We start from the raw sequence: 19,719 nt of genomic DNA on the forward strand, positions 1-19,719 counted from the left end.
CGGAAACCCAAGGGAAAAAGAGGCTAGGTGGAAAATGGTAAAACCAAGGTTGGGCATTGCTGGAAAAGCTTTAATCAAGACGAACTATCAAGGGGTTTCCATTATAACCCAACCGCGTAAGGAGCGCAAAATCCAGGAACATAACACCGATATGACGGAAACTAGGGCGACAAGAGTGGAACAAAACACTAGGCGAGAGACCGAGCCTTCCACCCTTTACCAAGTATATAGATGCATTAAGATAACATGGCAATATAATGATATCCCAACAAGTAAATAATGTTCCAACAAGGTACGGTCTCCAATCTTCACTTGCAACTAGCAACGCTATAAGAGGGGCTGAGCAAAGCGGTAACATAGCCAATCAACGGTTTGCTAGGACATGGTGGGTTAGAGGTTTGACATGGCAATTTGGGAGGCTTGAAAGCAAGTGGTAGGCATCGTAGCATTGGCATAGCAAAAGAGCGAGCATCTAGCAAAGCAAAGATAGTAGTGATTTCGAGGGTATGATCATCTTGCCTGCAAAGTTGTCAGAGTTGACAGGATCTTCGAAAGAAAACTCAACGGGGTCCTCGTTAGCGAACTCGTCTCCCGGCTCTACCCAAACAAGACAAACAAGCAAACGGAACACAATCAACCACGTGCAAAACTCAAACAACATGATGCAAGGATGGTATGCTATGCGGGATGCGATGTGGGATGCATATGCAAGATTTGACAAGGAATGCATGAACCTGGGCTCAACTTGGAAATCCAAGCGTGCCACTGGAAAGATGAGATGAAATCGCTTGAAAACGATATAAAGAACGCCGGAATCGGAGTTACGGTTTGGAAATGGCAAGCAATTCAAATATGATCACGTTCTGCGATTTACAGCAAGTAGCCATCTAAATGCAATGAGATGAACAAGCTACAACACCCAAACATGGCAACAAAATACATGGCAGGAATGCATTCATGATGCTTAACAAAAGTCTAGCACTGAGCTACGGCCAATTCATCCATTAACAGGTTCAAACAAGCATGACAAAAATGCATATGGTAAACAGATCTCAGACTTAGTGAAATTAACACTTGTCTAGAATTTCAGATCAGGTAGCACACTTCGGAGCAACAAAACTGTATGCTACAGGACCCGAACATGGCAAAGTAAAGCATGGCATGGAGCTACTCAAAGAGCTTAACAAAAGTCCCTTAGTGACCTTGAGCCAAAAGGGATCAGAAAATACATTTGCAAGTATGTGAACATGGCAAAAACATAATCAGTTCTCAAACTTAAGTGGAAACTGGAGCATGCTGAAAACAGATATCAAGTAGGCATGTTTACGAGCTCGATGCACTCACAACAGAGCAAGTCATGACAAGCTAAGCATACATCCATTAAGAATACACAAAATGCAAGCTAGACATGGCAAGAACAATAACATAGCATGCACGGATCAACTACAACATCCTCGGCAAAATCGCTAACAAGTAGACAATCTGCCCAGATTCACGAAGTAGCAGAAGTAGAACTCGATTGACTCAAGCTAGGGTGCTTCATAATTGCAAACAAAGACATGGATGGATAGAGCACTACAAGATTAACAAAACATCCTTACTGATCATCCTCAAAAGAGGCATGGATTACTAGGAAACAATATGAACATATGGCCATATGAGATAAACAGCTCAAGGACTTAGTGGAAATGCTAAGTCCTTGAAATCAGCATTACCAAGTGCCTCACTTTGCAAGCTTGTGCTAGTCATCACACACATCACAAAAATACATGGGTTGCACCTCTGGAAAGATGGCAAAACCCTTAACAAAACAAATGTAGAGCTCATGGGCATATCATGCACACAATAATCATGGCAAAAATGAAAAATAACTAAATGGAGTAGCAGATCTGACAGTTATCTCAAGTAGCACTCTTCTAACAGCATTTCGGGCATCAAGATGAACTCAAATGAAAATGATGTAATGGAATAAAATGATGTACTCTCTGAGGCGAACATTTTGATATGCAATATGCCCAAAACGGAGCTACAGATGCAAAGTTACGATGCGATGAACATGAGCAAATGAACTAGGGTTTCGGGGGTAAAAGTCAACCGAGACGAGATCCAGATCTGGATCTGGCGCATTTCCCGAGGATGGCCGGAGTGAGTTCACCGGAATTTGCCGGCCGGAGTTGGGGAAGCTCGCCGGAGAGGTTCTCGGGGTCGCGGGGAGGAGGAGAGGCCGGAGATGGTGGCGGTGGCGGCGGCCGGCGGGATGGGGCGGCGAGGAGGACGCCAGACGTCGGGGAGGAGGCGGCGCCGGCGACCGGACGGCGACGGCGGCGCGGCGAGGCACTCCGGGCGCGGGCGGCGGCGCGAGGTAGCGGATGAGGCGGCGCGGCGCGGGGCGCCTCTGGCCCGGGCGTGGTGCGAGCGGGCCGGCCACGAGCCCGGCGGGCTTCGGCGGTGAAGTGGGGCTCGGCGCCCACGTGGCACTTGCTGATAGGTCCGGCGGAGCGGGCGAACGCGTTCGGTTGCGGCCGGACGTGCCCGATGGCGGCGGAGCTGATTTTTAGGGTTAGGGTGAGAGGAGATCCGGGAATTTCGAGGAGGGGGTCTATATATAGAGGTAGAGGGAGCTAGGAGAGTCCAAATGAGGTGCGGTTTTCGGCCACGCGATCGTGATCAAACTCTCTAGATGATGGAGAGGGTTTAGGTGGGTTTTGGGCCAAATTGGAGGGGTGTTGGGCTGCAACACACACGAGGCCTTTTCGGTCCCTCGGTTAACCATTGGAGTATCAAACGAAGTCCAAATGGTACGAAAATTGACAGACGGTCTACCGGTAGTAAACCAAAGCCGCTTGGCAAGTATCGGTCCAATCCGGAAATGTTTAATCCCCACACATGAAAGAAAGGTAAAAAATGACTACCGGAGGAAAACGAAGCGCCGGAATGTAAAACGGACAACGGGGAAAATGCTCGAATGCATGAGATAAACACGTATGCAAAAGCAATGCACATGATGACATGATAAGAGATGCATAACAACGATAACAACACACGAAGACAAAAACCCGAACTCGAGAAAATAAAATAACTTAAGGCCGGAAATGGTAAGAGTTGGAGTACATATTGGGAAAGTCATATCCGGGGTGTTAAAACACTCCACCACTACGAAAGGATCTCGTCCCGAGATCTAGGACTGAAAGAACGCCGGGTACTCAGAACGGAGGTGATCCTCGCGTTCCCAGGTAGCTTCACGGTCGGAATGGTGTGACCACTTGACTTTGAGGAATTTGATTGACTTGTTGCGAGTCCTGCGTTCAGTCTCTTCAAGAATAGCAACTGGGTGCTCACGATAGGAGAGATCTTCTTGGAGCTCAATGTCCTCGAAGTTGACGGTGCGGTCAGGAGTCTTGAAGCACTTTCGGAGCTGAGAGACATGGAACACATCATGAACATTTGCAAAGTTTGAAGGAAGCTCGAGTTGATAGGCGAGATCGCCTCTCTTGCTGACAATCTTGAAAGGTCCCACGTATCTAGGGGCAAGCTTCCCTTTGATACTGAAGCGACGAGTACCTTTCATTGGAGAGACGCGGAGGTAAACATGATCTCCGATCTCGAAAGCCAAATCACGGTGCTTACTGTCATAGTAGCTCTTCTGGTGGGATTGGGCTGCTTTGAGGTTATCTCGAATGACTTTGCACATTCCCTCTGCCTCTGTGATTAAGTCATTTCCGAGAAGCTGACATTCACCGGTTTCAGACCAGTTGAGAGGGGTACGACACTTCCTACCATACAAAATTTCAAATGGGGCCTTGCCCGAACTTGCTTGAAAACTGTTGTTGTAGGAGAATTCAGCATAAGGAAGACAATCCTCCCACTTTATGCCGAAGGAGATCACACAAGCCCTGAGCATATCTTCAAGAATCTGATTGACACGCTCGACTTGACCGCTAGTTTGAGGATGGAAAACTGTGCTGAAGCGGATGTTGGTGCCCATGGCCTTCTGAAAAGAATCCCAAAACTTGGAGGTAAAGATGCTGCCACGGTCTGAAGAGATCACCTGTGGAATACCGTGCAGAGAGACAATTCGAGAGGTATAAAGTTCCGCCAATTGAGCTGCAGTGATTGACTCTTTGATAGGCAGAAAGTGAGCCACTTTGGTGAGTTTGTCGATGACAACGAATATAGCATCATTGCCACGCTTGGACTTTGGAAACCCAGTCACGAAGTCCATTTCAATGTGGTCAAACTTCCATTCTGGGATGGCAAGAGGTTGGAGGAGACCAGCTGGTCTTTGGTGCTCTGCCTTCACTCTTCTGCAGACATCACATTCATTCACGAATTGAGCAATCTCTCGCTTCATTCAAGTCCATCAATAAGCCTGCTTGAGGTCCTGATACATCTTCGTGCTTCCAGGGTGGATGGAGAGGAGAGAATTGTGAGCCTCGTTCATGATCACTTTACGAAGTTCACCTTTGGGCACGACAATACGATCCTCGAAGAAGAGAGTATCCTTGTCATCAAGGCGGTAGCACTTGTACTTGGGTTGACTCTTGGCAATCCCAATCTTCACCTTTTTCACCATAGCATCAAGAAGCTGGGCTTGGAGAATCTGGTCTTCCAAGGTAGGAGAGACTTGAAGGTTGGCGAGGAAACCTTGAGGAACAACTTGCAGATTAAGTTTGCGGAAAGCTTCACAAAGCTCGGGTTGATAAGGCTTGAGAATCAGACTGTTGCAGTAAGCCTTTCTGCTCAATGCGTCAGCAATCACATTGGCCTTGCCTGGAGTATACTCGATACTCGGATTATACTCTTGAATCATTTCGACCCATCGAGTTTGCCTGAGGTTGAGATTAGGCTGAGTGAAGATGTACTTGAGACTCTTGTGGTCAGTGAAGATGTCCACATTTCTTCCCAATAAGAGATGTCTCCAAGTCAAAAGAGCATGCACAACTGCCGCCAACTCGAGATCATGAGTGTGGTAGTTCTTCTCATTGGGCTTCAACTGGTGAGAGGTATAAGCAAACTTTCTTCTCTTGCATCAACACTGCGCCAAGACCTTGGAGAGAGGCATCGCAAAAGACCTCGTACGGCTTGGATTCATCAGGCGGAGTCAGAACTGGAGTAGTGATCAATTTCTTTTTCAAAGTGTTGAAAGCAATGTCACACTCCGGAGACCAAACATACTTGACGTGCTTCTGAAGAAGATTTGAGAGAGGCTTCGCGATCTTAGAAAAGTTTTCAACGAATCTTCGGCAATAGCTTGCGAGACCGAGGAAGCTACGGAGTTGCTTCACGTTCTGAGGAGGTTCCCAATTCACAATTGCAGACACCTTCTCAGGATTCATTGCAATGCCCTTGGCATAGATGATATGACCAAGATAAAGAACCTCATCGAGCCAAAATTCGCACTTGGAGAACTTGGCGTAGAACTTGTGTTCCCTCAGCTTGTCGAGTACCAAACGCAAGTGCTTGGCATGATCTTCCTTGTTCTTCGAGAAAACCAGAATGTCGTCGAGATAGACCAAAACGAAGTCATTGGTGTAGGCGTTGAAGATGAAGTTCATCATGCGAGAGAAAGTCGGAGGAGCGTTGACGAGGCCAAAAGACATGACAGTGTATTCATATGAACCATAGCTTGTCCTGAAGGCCGTCTTGGGAATATCTTGCTCACGGATTCGAATCTGATGATAACCCATACGGAGATCAAGCTTGGAGAATACTTGGGCACCCTTGAGTTGTTCGAACAGCTCGTTGATGTTGGGAAGTGGGTATTTGTTCTTGATGGTCTTCTTGTTCAATGGACGGTAGTCAACACAAAGTCGGTCCATTCCATCCTTCTTCTTCACAAAAAGAACACCACAACCCCACAGAGAAGAACTAGGCCGGATGAGACCCATTCTTTCTTGAATATCGAGTTGCTTCTTCAGCTCCTTCAACTCTTCAGGTCTGAGCTGTAAGGACACTTGCACACAGGTTCCGTGCCAGGCTCAAGATCAATAACGAATTCAACTGGCCGGTGCGGAGGCATTCCTGGAAGCTCTTCTGGAAAGACATCTTGATATTCGCAAACGACTGGAATTTGCGAGATAGCATCCAGTTCACCCTTCTCATTGAGAGAAAACAGACGAATAGTATTATCCCGAGCGGCAAAGACAATTACATCCTCAGACGAATGAGTCAATTGAATCTGCCTGGCTACACAATCAAGATGCGCCTTGTGCTTAGAAAGCCAATCCATCCCGAGAATAAGATCAATATCCGAGTTACCCAGAACCACCAGAGAAGAAAGAAACTTGTAGTCGCCCAACGTGATAGAGATATCGGGAGCAACCAAACTAGAAGTCAAAATCTTGCCGGGAGAAACAACTTGCATGACTTTGGGCATGATCTCAGTATCAACATTGTGCTTCGATGCAAAAGGGCATGACAAGAAAGAATGCGATGCACTAGTATCAAAAAGTACTTTTGCAGGAACATCGTTAACAGGAAGGTTACCCATGATGACATCTGACAAGTCCTCTGCCTGAGCTGCATTCATCAAATTGACCTTGGCGTGCTTGGGGTTATGCTTGACCACAGCTGTACTTGCCGATCTCACAGGAGGAGGAAGATGCCTCTGGTTGAGACACTTGTTGGCATAGTGACCCTTCTGTTGGCACTTGTTGCACGTGACCTCTGAAAGCGGATGGTGATACGGAGCACTCGATCTTGGAGCTTGAGACGAAGTCTTATTCTGAAAGCCAGGGTTGGGTGGGTGGGAAGATCCACTGCCACCTTTGCTCTTCTGCTGATACGGCTGACGGAACGGAGGAGGAGAAAGCCAATACTTCTGCTGCTTGGACACTTGAGTAGAGGAAGAAGGAGTAGCATCTCTGACTCGCTTCTTGGAAGCATCACACCTCAGTTGAGCGGCCTCTTGCTTCAATGCCATGTTGTAGAACTCATCATACCTCAAGGGCTCAAAGAGAACAAGAGCGAGCTGGATTTCTTCTCTGAGACCACCCCTGAACTGGTATATCATGCTCTTCTCATCAGGGACGTCCTGCTTGGCAAAGCGGGCGAGCTTCTGAAACAACTTGTTATAGTCATAGACAGACAAAGAGCCTTGCTTCAGGTTGCGGAATTCCTCACGCTTGCTTTCAACCACGCTTTGAGGAATATGATGAGCTTTGAAGTCTTGACCGGAATTCATCCCAAGTAATCACACGTCCACCTCTGGAGTCCTTGTATTGCTGGAACCATTCTGCAGCTTGATCTTTGAGTTGGAAGGAAGCGAACTTGACGAAGTCCTCAGGCCTGACGTTACTGCACTCGAAATGCTTGCACAGATCCATGAGCCAATCGTCAGCATCAGTTGCCTCAACACAATTGCTGAAAGTCTTTGGCCCGTTAGCAAGGAACTGGTTGAGTGTAGCAAAGTGTTTCTGATTGTTGCCTTGGTTCCCTTGGTTGCCTTGATTGCGCTCTTGGAGAATTTTCATGATCAACTGTGTGTTTGCATTGGTTGCGGCCATCACAGCTTGCCATGCCTCCGGAGGAGGTGGAGGTGGTGGCGGATCTTGATTCTGATTCTGACTGGTGCTCTTAGCGGGAGCCATCCTGAAGAGGTTGACCACCGTTAGCACATAGACAGATAAAATGAAGCTGAATCCAACGGAATGAAAATTGCAACATAAAGTCTTCACATCCGAACAAAATGAACGAATGCATTCCTCTTGAAATGGTCACATATCCATAAATTGAGAAGCCACTTAGAATTTAGGTAGAGAAATAAATCAACAAGGTACGGATCAAGAACGAATACTCGGTAAGAAATCCCAATCTCAAACCAAATATCCGTGGAAAAAGAACTAGAGCTACAAGAATTCCCACCTATGAAACTCCCGAACCTTTCCGGTTATGCAATCAGGTGTTGGGGATACAGGGGAAGCATAATATCTCACCCAAATCTAGCAAATCCTACATCCAGCTGTATCCATCCTTCAACACATAACCGAGAAAAACTTCGGAAACCATCTACCTCAACCTTCAAAAAGCATCCGTTATACAAGTTATGGCGATACTCCCGAACTCCCGCCCCAGTACTGGGTGGCGTCGAGGTTATCTCACCAACGAACTGCATAAAAGAGATTTTCGATGTTGGCGTACTAGACTCAGGTATTCCAGAACTGCAACGATAAAATTATGACGACAACACCTCAGAGCTCAACTCCTCGGGACACTTCCACAAAACCCCTGACAGGAGGCACCAAGATAATGTTCTCGTCATAAAACCATCGGAACGATTCCAAGATACCCGCTTGATCCTAAAAAAATTTTAATGAAATTTGAGAAGAGAAGAGTCAAAACTCTACGTCAGGATGCCTTACCAGAGCGATGAGAAGACTAGGGAGTAAAAAGAATTCTTAAACTCTCCGATATATAATTCCTAAATGACTCAATTTTTTTTTCTAGACACAACTCGGCCGCTAATAACGATCAAGCAATGGGGCTCCTAAGGTCGGGGAAGGCTCTGATTACCAACTTATAACACCCTCGATGCGACTATAGCTCCCACGTGTCGAGGCACGACTTAGAGACATAATCGCATTGAAGGCATATGTCGCAAGTTAGGCAATCATCACAACATCCCATGTAATATATATATATATATATATATATATATATATATATATATGATAAAAGGGGAGATAACATAGTTGGCTTACACTCGCCACATCAATCAAGTACATAAATAACATTACATCATCCAAACACTCATGGCCCGACTACGGCGCCAAAATAAAAGATAACCCAACATGCGACACGGTCCCGATCACCCCCAACTGGGCACCACTACTGATCATCAGGGAAAGAAACATAGTATCATTGAGAGTCCTCGTCGAACTCCCACTTGAGCTCAAGCGCGTTACCTGGAGCGGAATCATCAGGCCCTGCATCTGGTGTAATAGTAATCTGTGAGCCACAGGGACTCAGCAATCTCGCACCCTCGCGATCAAGACTATTTAAGCTTATAGGTAAGGCAAGGTAAAAAATGTGGAGCTGCAGCAAGCAACTAGCATATATGGTGGCTATCTTGTTCGCAAAAGAGAGCGAGAAGAGGAGGCAAGGCGCGATCGAGAAACTAGAGGACAACCTGCGCAAGCATTACTCCAACAACGTGTTCACTTCCCGGACTTCGCCGAGAAGAGACCATCACTGTAACTCACACTGTTGATTCGTTTTAATTAAGTTAAGGTTCAAGTTATCTACAACCAGACATTAACAAATTCCCATCTACCCATAACCGCGGGCACGGCTTTTGAAAGTTCAAATACCTGCAGGGGAGTCCCAACTTAGCCCATGACAAGCTCTCACGGTCAACGAAGGAATAGACCTCCTCCCGAGACGTTCCGATCAGACTCAGTACCTCGGTTCTTCAAGACACTTCGACAAGTTAAAACAAGACCAGCAACACCGCCCGAATGTGCCGACAAATCCCGATAGGAGCTGCACATATCTCGTTCTCAGGGCACACTCAGATGAGACATCCTACGAGTAAAACCAACCCTCAAGTTGCCCCGAGGTGGCCCCGCAGTCTACTCGGTCGGACCAACACTCAGAGGAGCACTGGCCCTGGGGGGGGGGGGGTTTAAATAAGATGACCCTCGGGCTCCGGAATCCCAAGGGAAAAAGAGGCTAGGTGGCAAATGGTAAAACCAAGGTTGGGCATTGCTAGAAAAGTTTTAATCAAGGCGAACTATCAAGGGGTTTCCATTATAACACAACCGCGTAAGGAACGCAAAATCCGGGAACATAACACCGATATGATGGAAACTAGGGCGGCAAGAGTGGAACAAAACACTAGGCGAGAGGCCGAGCCTTCCACCCTTTACCAAGTATATAGATGCATTAAGATAACATGGCAATATAATGATATCCCAACAAGTAAATAATGTTCCAACAAGGAACGGTCTCCAATCTTCACCTGCAACTAGCAACGCTATAACAGGGGCTGAGCAAAGCGGTAACATAGCCAATCAATGATTTGCTAGGACATGGTGGGTTAGAGGTTTGACATAACAATTTTGGAGGCTTGAAAGCAAGTGGTAGGCATCGTAGCATTGGCATAGCAAAAGAGCGAGCATCTAGCAAAGCAAAGATAGTAGTGATTTCGAGGGTATGATCATCTTGCTTGCAAAGTTGTCAGAGTTGACTGGATCCTCGAAAGCAAACTCAACGGGCTCCTCGTTAGCGAACTCATCTCCCGGCTCTTCCCAAACAAGACAAACAAGCAAACGGAACACAATCAACCACGTGCAAAACTCAAACAACATGATGCAAGGATGGTATGCTATGCGGGATGCGATGCGGGATGCATATGCAAGATTTGACAAGGAATGCATGAAACTTGCCTCAACTTGGAAATCTAAGTGTGCCAATGGAAAGATGAGATGAAATCGCTTGAAAACGATATAAAGAACGTCGGAATCGGAGTTACGGTTTGGAAATGGCAAGCAATTCAAATATGATCACATTCTGCGATTTACAGCAAGTAGCCATCTAAATGCAATGAGATGAACAAGCTACAGCACCCAAACATGGCAACAAAATACATGGAAGGGATGCATTCATGATGCTTAACAAAAGTCTAGCACTGAGCTACGACCAATTCATCCATTAACAGGTTCAAACAAGCATGGCAAAAATGCATATGGTAAACAGATCTGAGACTTAGTGAAATTAACACTTGTCTGGAATTTTAGATCAGGTAGCACATTTCGGAGCAACAAAACTGTATGCTACAGGACCTGAACATGGCAAAGTAAAGCATGGCATGGAGCTACTCAAAGAGCTTAACAAAAGTCCCTTAGTGACCTTGAGCCAAAAGGGATCAGAAAATACATTTGCAAGCATGTGAACATGGCAAAAACATAATTAGTTCTCAGACTTGGTGGAAACTAGAGCATGCTGAAAACAGATATCAAGTAGGCATGTTTACGAGCTCGATGCACTCACCACAGAGCAAGTCATGACAAACTAAGCATTCATCCATCAAGAATACACAAAATGCAAACTAGACATGGCAAGAATAATAACATAGCATGCACGGATCAATTACAACATCCTCGGCAAAATCGCTAACAAGTAGACAATCTGCCCAGATTCACGAAGTAGCAAAAGTAGAGGTCGATTGACTCAAGCTAGGGTGCTCCATAATTGCAAACAAAGACCTGAATGGATAGAGCACTACAAGATTAACAAAACATCCTTACTGATCATCCTCAAAAGAGGCACGGATCACTAGGAAACAACATGAACATCTGGCCATATGAGATAAACAACTCAAGGACTTAGTGGAAATGCTAAGTCTCTGAAATCAGCATTACCAAGTGCCTCACTTTGCAAGCTTGTGCTAGTCACCACACACACCACAAAAATATATGGGTTACACCTCTGGAAAGATGGCAAAACCCTTAACAAAACATATGTAGAGCTCATGGACATATCATGCACACAATAATCATGGCAAAAATGACAAATAACTAAATGGAGCAGCAGATCTGACAATTATCTCAAGTAGCACTCTTCTAATAGCATTTCGGGCATCAAGATGAACTCGAATGAAAATGATGCAATGGAATAAAATGATGTACTCTTTGAGGCGAACATTTTGATATGCTATATGCCCAAAACGGAGCTACGGATGCAAAGTTACGATGCGATGAACAGGAGCAAATGAACTAGGGTTTCGGGGGTAAAAGTCAACCCAGACGAGATCCAGATCTGGATCTGGCGCGTTTCCCGAGGATGGCCGAAGTGAGTTCGCCGGAGTTTGCCGGCCGGAGTTGGGGAAGCTCGCCGGAGAGGTTCTCGGGGCCGCGAGGAGGAGGAGAGGCCTGAGATGGTGGCGGTGGCGGCGCTCCGCGGCGAGGGGCGGCGGCCAGCGGGATGGGGCGGCGAGGAGGACGCCGGACGTCAGGGCGGAGTCGGCACCGGCGACCGGACGGCGACGGCGGCGCGGCGAGGCGCTCCGGGTGCGGGCGGCGGCGCGAGGTAGCGGATGAGGCGGCGCGGCGCGGGGCGCCTCTGGCCCGGGCGCGGCGCGAGCAGGCCGGCCACGGGCCCGGCGGGCTTCAGCGGCGAAGTGGGGCTCGGCACCCACGTGGCGCTTGCTGATAGGTCCGGCGGAGCGGGCGGACGCGTCCGGTTGCGGCCGGACGTGTCCGATGGCGGCGGGGCTGATTTTTAGGGTTAGGGAGAGAGGAGATCCGGGAATTTCGAGGAGGGGGTCTATATATAAAGGTAGAGGGAGTTAGGAGAGTCCAAATAAGGTGCGGTTTTCGGCCACGCGATCGTGATCAAACGCTCTAGATGATGAAGAGGGTTTAGGTGGGTTTTGGGCCAAATTGGAGGGGTGTTGGGCTTCAACACACACGAGGCCTTTTCGGTCCCTCGGTTAACCGTTGGAGTATCAAACGAAGTCCAAATGGTACGAAACTTGACAGGCGGTCTACCGGTAGTAAACCAAGGCCGCTTGGCAAGTCTCGGTCCAATCCGGAAATGTTTAATCCCCACACATGAAAGAAAGGTAAAAAATGACCACCGGAGGAAAACGAAGCGCCGGAATGCAAAACGGACAATGGGGAAAATGCTCGAATGCATGAGATAAACACGTATGCAAAAGCAATGCACATGATGACATAATAAAAGATGCATGACAACGATAACAACACACGGAGACAAAAACCCGAACCTGAGAAAATAAAATAACTTAAGGCCGGAAACGGCAAGAGTTGGAGTACATATTGGGAAAGTCATATCCGGGGTGTTACAGTCTTGTTGTCCATGAGAGCCCTGTACTCCACCTGCATAGCAGCCAACCAACACGGATCCCGTAACGCAGCACGTACGGTTTTGGGTATGGGAGAGATGGCAGCGGAAGTAGTGGCGTGGAAGTTTTGGTGGTATTTAGGGTTGGGGAAGAACTTGCCAGCCTGAGCGCGAGTACGCATGCCGTGTGTAGGAACGAGAGGGCCAGGATGGCGAGGCGTAGCCGGCGGCGTGGTAGGATGGGAAGGGGCAACTGGCAGGCTCGGAGTGGTGGCTGGGTTAGGTACGAAGTTCGGGGAGGATACGCTGGGGCCAACAGGTGAATCTGGCGGGCGATCCGAGGAAGTGGGAGTGGCAGGCGAATCGGGCGGGTGATCCGAGGGAGTGGTTGGGCGCTGTAGGCAGGAGTTTTGGCATAGCGCGGCATGCTGGTGGGGGATTGGTGCATGCGTCCGTGCGTGGGGTGGGTCCGGTGCTGCATGTGGGTGGGTGGGTGCAGGTTGGGTAGCGGCCGATCCGAGGCGGATCATGGGGGGATTTTCTGTGGCAGGGTTTGGGCTGGGTGTAATGGGGTGATCAGCGCCGTCATCGCCATCAATGAGAAGCACTGGTCGTGAGGAGGGAGGAGTGTGGAAGGGGTAGACAGACTCGTCAAAAATGACGTGATGCGAGGTGATCACGCGACCGGTGGCGCGGTTGAGACAGCGATAGCCCTTGTGGTCGGATGAGTAGTCGAGGAAGACGCAAGGGGCAGAGCGCGGCGCCAATTTGTGTGCCGTGGTGGCTGTGAGGTTGGGGTAGCATAAGCACCCGAAGACACGGAGGGGAGAGTAGTCTGGGTATGTGCCGTGAAGGAGGAAGAAGGGTGTATGGTTGTGTCGGGGGCGGCAGGGCCGTCGGTTAAGGAGGAATGTGGCTGTCTGAAGCGCTTCTGCCCAGTATGCGTACGGCATGTGTGCGTGCACTAACAGCGAGCGGGTGATGTCATTGAGAGTACGGAGTGCACGCTCAGCACGGCCGTTCTAGGAGAGGTGTACGGGCAGGACAAGCGTAGGACGGTGCCGAGTGAGGATAGGAGAGCGCGGGCGGCGGAGTTGTCGAATTCCTTGCCATTGTCTGTCTGGATGGTGAGCACGGGCAGGTTGAACTGGGTGCGCGTGAACTGGAGAAAGGCGCGTAGGGTGGGGAAAACGTCAGACTTGTGCCGAAGAGGGAAAGTCCAAGCAAAGTGGCTATAGTTGTCAATCACAAGGAGATAGTATTGACATCCAGAAACACTCATCGTAGGTGAGGTCCATACATCACAATGCACAAGTTGAAAAGGGAAATACGAGACATGTTCAGATAAAGCAAATGGGAGCCTACTGCTCTTTCCTAATTGACAGGCATGACAGACAGCCGACGAGGTGCTCGTGTGATCAAGAGCAGACTGACGAAGGGTGTGGTGGAGGGATTCGGCGTCGAGGTGACCAAGGCGTTGGTGCCAAACATCCTTGGACACGGCAGTGAGGGCGTGGTGCGCACGATGAGGAGACGAGCTGGTTGTGGGGTAGAGCTCATCGTCGGCAGAGTTACACCGGAGGATCACCTTCTTCGTTCTTTGATCCTTTATAGAAAAGCCAAGATCATCAAATTCCACATTAAGAGGATTTTCGCGAGCTAGCTTCTTAACAGAGATGAGGTTACGAATGAGGTGGGGGGAAACAAGAACGTCGTTGAGGACGATGGGTTGGGTGGTGGTGCGTATGTGGTGTTGGCCGGTGTGCGTGACTGCAAGCGAGGAACCGTCGCCGACCACTATGCGAGAGGAAGTATAAGGGGTGGAGGAGGAAAGCATACCGGACGATGAGGCCATGTGGGAGGTGGCTCCCGTATCGAAGTACCAGTCGGCGGTGGGAGGCGCGGTTTGCTGCTACTGCATCGTCATGGCGTTGAGCGCGTGCACGAGCGCGCTCTGGTCCCACGCTGGAGCGGGAGGAGTGTAGCCACCGCCAGGCGGAGCGGCGTACAGAGGATGAGCGGGCACCACACCGGGCTGCCAGTTCGCCGCGGGTGCGTTGGGAGGCACACCGGGGATGACATGCTGGTGTGTGGCCGTGCCAGCGAATGGAGCGCCGCCGTGTGGACGAGGCCCGAGGATGCCGGCGCCTGGTGCGTGGGGACGCCACCGCATGGGCCAGGCATGTACCATGCTGGTCCAGGGAGCGGAGGATGGCGCAACGAGGCGCGTCTGGTGCCCGCCCCCGCCGTAGCCGGAACCGTGGCCCCCGCCGGAGCCGTTGCCTCTGCCGCGGCAACCTCCGCAGCGTCCTCCGCCTTGCGCCCGCCATGGTTGGAGCTGCCCTGTCCACCGCCTCCAGCGGAGTGCCCTTGCCCACCGCCGCCACCGCCTCCAGAGCTGGTGGTGGAGTTGGGAGCGCGGGCGGCGTGGAGAGCAGTTTCGGTGGTGGTGTCTGCGGCGAGACGACTCTCCTCAAGGAGAAGAAACGCCCGGCAGCGGAGAAGCGAGGGGAACGGAGTCTGCATCATCAGGATCGGGACAGCATAGCGAAACCGGGGGTGAAGGCCACGGAACATGTTTAGAACCTGATCGCGATCCTGGATGGTGGCGCAGTCCTTGAGACGCGCGAAGTAGGAGAGGATGGAGGACGCCCCCTGGTCGATGCGGCGAAATTCGATGGAGAGGAACACCACCTGATGCTCAGCGTTCTCCAGAAAGATGTTGCAGATCGCCTCCCAGACGGCGGCGGCAGTGGCTCCGCGCTGATGGATGAGGCCGAAGACCTCCGGGGAGACGCGGTTGTAGAGCCAAGACACGATATGAGCGTCATCTTGGATCCAGAGCGGGTCTCCGGCCCGAGGTGAACCGAAGATGTGGTCGGTGACGCCATGTTTCTGGAAGGTGACCTCGAAGAGAGTGCGCCAGTGGGAGAAATTGGGGGGGTTGAGAGAGAGCACGATGGGGACGTGGTGGTTGATGAAGACAGCGGCCAGATGAGTGGGATTGGGGGCGGCTGTAGAGGAGGAGGCAGTGAGATCGGGGACGAACAAAGCACCCTGCCCAAACGCGGCAGGCGTGAGGGGAGTGAGGACGGGCGTGCGGGTGCGCGGCGGTGTCGCGGCGAAGCCGCCGAGGCCGTGGTTGGAAAAGGGAGGGGGTGGGGGAGGAGGTGGTGGAGGGGGCGGCGGCGTCTCCATGCGCCGGCGAGAGAGGTAGCGATGGAAGTTTACAGGCGAGGGAGAGACCCAGCGTCTGATACCATGTGAGAGGGAGAATGAATGGGCAATCGCACCTTAAATGCTGCCGATGGCGTAGCTCTCATTATATACGAGTGTACATGTTACAACAGGGGCACGGAGCGCCGTGGGTGGCGACGTGCATGAGATCATGGGATCATGCAGTCGTGCATGTAGAGGAGAGGTGGGAGAGAGGAGTTTGACTGGCTAACACTGCCGTGCGCGCCCTCTTCGATCTCCCCGACGATGCCAAGCTCCGCAACGCCGACGTCATCTCCGGCAGCGGCTACGTCGCGCCGAGCGCCACGAACCCGCTCTACGAGGCGTTCGGCCTCTACGACGCCGCGTCCCCCGCCGACGTCGATGCCTTCTGCGCCTCCCTCCACGCGCCACCGCACATCAGGTACGGACGTGCTCAGGTGCCTTTCTTGCCGTTTCTTTCCTGTGTCGGCAGCCTCGAGCCCGAGGTGGTGACGCTCGGAGGTTCTTGTGCTTGTGCAGGGAGACCATTAGGAGGTACGCGGAGAAGACACACGAGCTAATCGTGGACGTGGCGGCGAAGCTGGCCGTGAGCCTCGGCCTGGAGGAGCCCGAGGCCGACCGCATGTTCCAGGACTGGCCGTGCCGGTTCCGCATCAACAGGTACAACTACACACCGGACACCGTGGGGGAGACCGGCGTGCAGGTCCACACGGACTCCGGCTTCCTCACCGTGCTCCACGAGGACGACCGCGTCGGCGGCCTCGAGGTGGCGGACCCGGGCACCGGCGAGTTCGCGCCCGTGGACCCGGTCCCAGGCACCTTCCTCGTCAACCTCGGCGACGTCGCCACGGTACAGTATAGTACAGTAGGATGCCTCCATCTTCTGGCCTCCCTACGTACGTCTCCCACGTTTGACTTCGACTCTCTGTATCCGTGTGTGCATCTAGTGTAGGCGTGGAGCAACGGGGCGCTGCACAACGTGAGGCACCGCGTGCAGTGTGTGGCGGCGGTGCCGCGGGTCTCCATCGCGCTCTTCTTGCTGGCGCCCAAGGACGACGTGGTCCGCGCGCCGGACGCCTTCGTCGGCGCCGACAGCCACCGCCTCTTCAGGACTTTCGGCTACGACGACTACCGCCGGCTCCGGCAGTCCACCGGGGAGCATGCCGGCGAGGCCCTGGCGCGGTTGGCCGCGTGATACACCAACTTAATTCAATTCGAGCTCTGTTGGTCAAATGTGATGCTATGTAGTAGTACCGAGAATGGTTGAATCTGGTCACCAAAGGCAACTTCCGAGGAGTACTACACTAGCCCCGGTGCTTTTTCGATGGCGGTACTCAACTAAGGTTGGCATCTGCTCCAGCTGTACTAGTAAAAAAGGTATTGCGCTTTTGCTATCGGGAATTCACAGCGTCCCTGCGTTGTGATTGAGAAACTTGATCGACTTCATCTGTTATTTTCGTGCGAGTTTCCGTTAATACGCAATAAATACAAACCAAATACTTCCTCTGTAAACTAATATAAGCGTGTTTAGATCACTATTTTAGTATTTTAAACGCTCTTATATTAGTTTACGAAGGGAGTACATGCGAAAAACCAAATACAGACCAAACTCATGTCTAAAACCGGTTCATGTTTGAAAGTTTAGGCACCGGTTTTACATCACCTAAATTTTCTGATACCCAAAAACATTCTCGCTCCTGCCCTAAAATCATTTTTCGACACCAACCTTGCATCATCTATTTGAAGGACTCGTACACTGATGAAGTGTCATGTGTGTTTAAAACCGGTGCCCTAAACTTCCAGGCAAGCAAAACTGCGTTGAATGTAAGAGCCTTGAATAGTTTAGCTTCCGGAATGCTTCACAGGCAAAGAATGAGACAGTTAAAGAATTAATATATTATTATACCACGCTTGCACCTAAGAGCAGCGGTGATGACATTTTCTTTGCACAGAGTATGAGATATACCAAGATCAAAATCCGAGATTGAATCCACACAACGCCTTTGCCGAAGATTGAGATTAAGCTGGGAAAAGATATATTTGAGGCTCTTGTTGGCGGTGAAGATTTCATAACGCCGGTCAAGCAAACATGGTCCCCAAAATACCATTATCAAATGACACTTTTGCAGCAGTTGAATTAACCTCAAAGTAACGAGAACAATGTCTTTGAACTCCATGCACTTGAAGCAAGTCACCGACACCGTAGGTAGGTCTTAAGTGCGGAGAAGAAACACTTGCCTTGGCTGAACATTCTGACTTCTAGAAGGAAAAACAGGGTTGGGTGGGCGGGGAAAAGCACACCCCAACAAAAGAAGGTGGATAAAACTGAAGGAAATATGCCTTAGAGACAATAATAAACTTGTTATTTATAGAGTGAATTCCACTTTTTACCCCATATTTATACATTTGTGACACTAATTACCCCTTCGAGTGAAAATTCGTCTAGAATACCCCTTTTGAAATCTTTGGACCCTTGTTTTTTGATGCGTGTCCATCAGGTAAGGTGTGAGGTGACGTCCTGTATCCAAAAACATGTGAACGGCCACAAGGAGTGGAACAGATAGACAAGAGAAGTTTGGACAAGATCGCCAATGATGCCCTCCGATCCTTACAGTTTTTTTTACAAATCAATGACGCAACATGCCGATCCTATCGACCATAAACAGACAAAATGTAAAACTGGGGTAAAACCGTGTTAAAAGTCTCCAAAATCTGACATTTCGATAAAAGTTCCGCTAAATAGGGTAATATGTGTCACAAATGTACAACTACAAGGTAAAAAATGGAATTCACTCTTATTTATATTTCCTTATATCATGATAAATGTTTATTATTCATGCTAGAATTGTATTAGATGCTGCCCTCTTGGTTGCTCGTAGGCCTTTTCTATGGCTGATCCGAGCCAGGTTGTGGTGGTGTGGAATGTACGCGGGATGAACAACCCGGCGAAATGCAATGCTATAAGTAACGTCATTTCGGGCTCGGGAGCGAGTGTTGTTTGCCTTCAGGAAACAAAAATCCAGGACATGACCCCTGCGCTAGTGCTACAATGCCTTGGGCTGGCATTTGATCAGTTCTTCTACGTGCCTGCGGTGGGGACACGCCGTGGCGTTCTGTTGGCAGCCAAGTCGAGTGGTGTGCAGCTTTCAAACCCCCATGTCACGGACAATTCGGTCACGACATGGGTGCAATGTCTGGAGTCGGTTGGTTGGTGGTTCACCAGGGTGTACGGGCCCTAGGAGGACGCGGAGAAGATTGTTTTCATGCAGGAGCTTAGGGAGATCCGGGATTTACATGCAGGTCCCTGGATGCTCTCCGGTGATTTCAACCTGATTGCGGACCCGTCCGACAAGAGCAACGACAGAATAAATAGGCAGATGATGGGGCGGTTTAGGAGATGCATCTCGCATTTGGACATGCATGAGGTCTACCTTAACGGCACGAGGTACACCTGGTCGAATAAGCGCTCAACGCCCACGTTGGAGAAGTTGGACAGAGTGCTTGTGTCTGTGGAGTGGGAGGACTTATACCCAACATCGTTCCTCTCTGCGCTCAGCACGGGTGTTTCCGACCACTATCTGTTGCACCTGGTGCTTGAGGCCAACTTGCGGAGAGGTCGGCGATTTCACTTCGAGTCCTTTTCGACGAAGATAGATGGTTTCTAGGACGTGGTTCAGTCGGCGTGGAGCAGTCAGC

The 19,719-nt window shown here is 50.1% G+C and overlaps 1 pseudogene; it reads left to right on the top strand.

Annotated features, from left to right (window-relative positions):
* LOC119316217 overlaps window positions 1–17,218 on the top strand; it is a 20,093-nt pseudogene extending 2,875 nt beyond the window's left edge.
* The last annotated feature ends 2,501 nt before the right edge of the window (window positions 17,219–19,719 follow it).

Source organism: Triticum dicoccoides, chromosome 6A (assembly GCF_002162155.2).
Source record: "Triticum dicoccoides isolate Atlit2015 ecotype Zavitan chromosome 6A, WEW_v2.0, whole genome shotgun sequence".
Taxonomy (NCBI): domain Eukaryota; kingdom Viridiplantae; phylum Streptophyta; class Magnoliopsida; order Poales; family Poaceae; genus Triticum; species Triticum dicoccoides.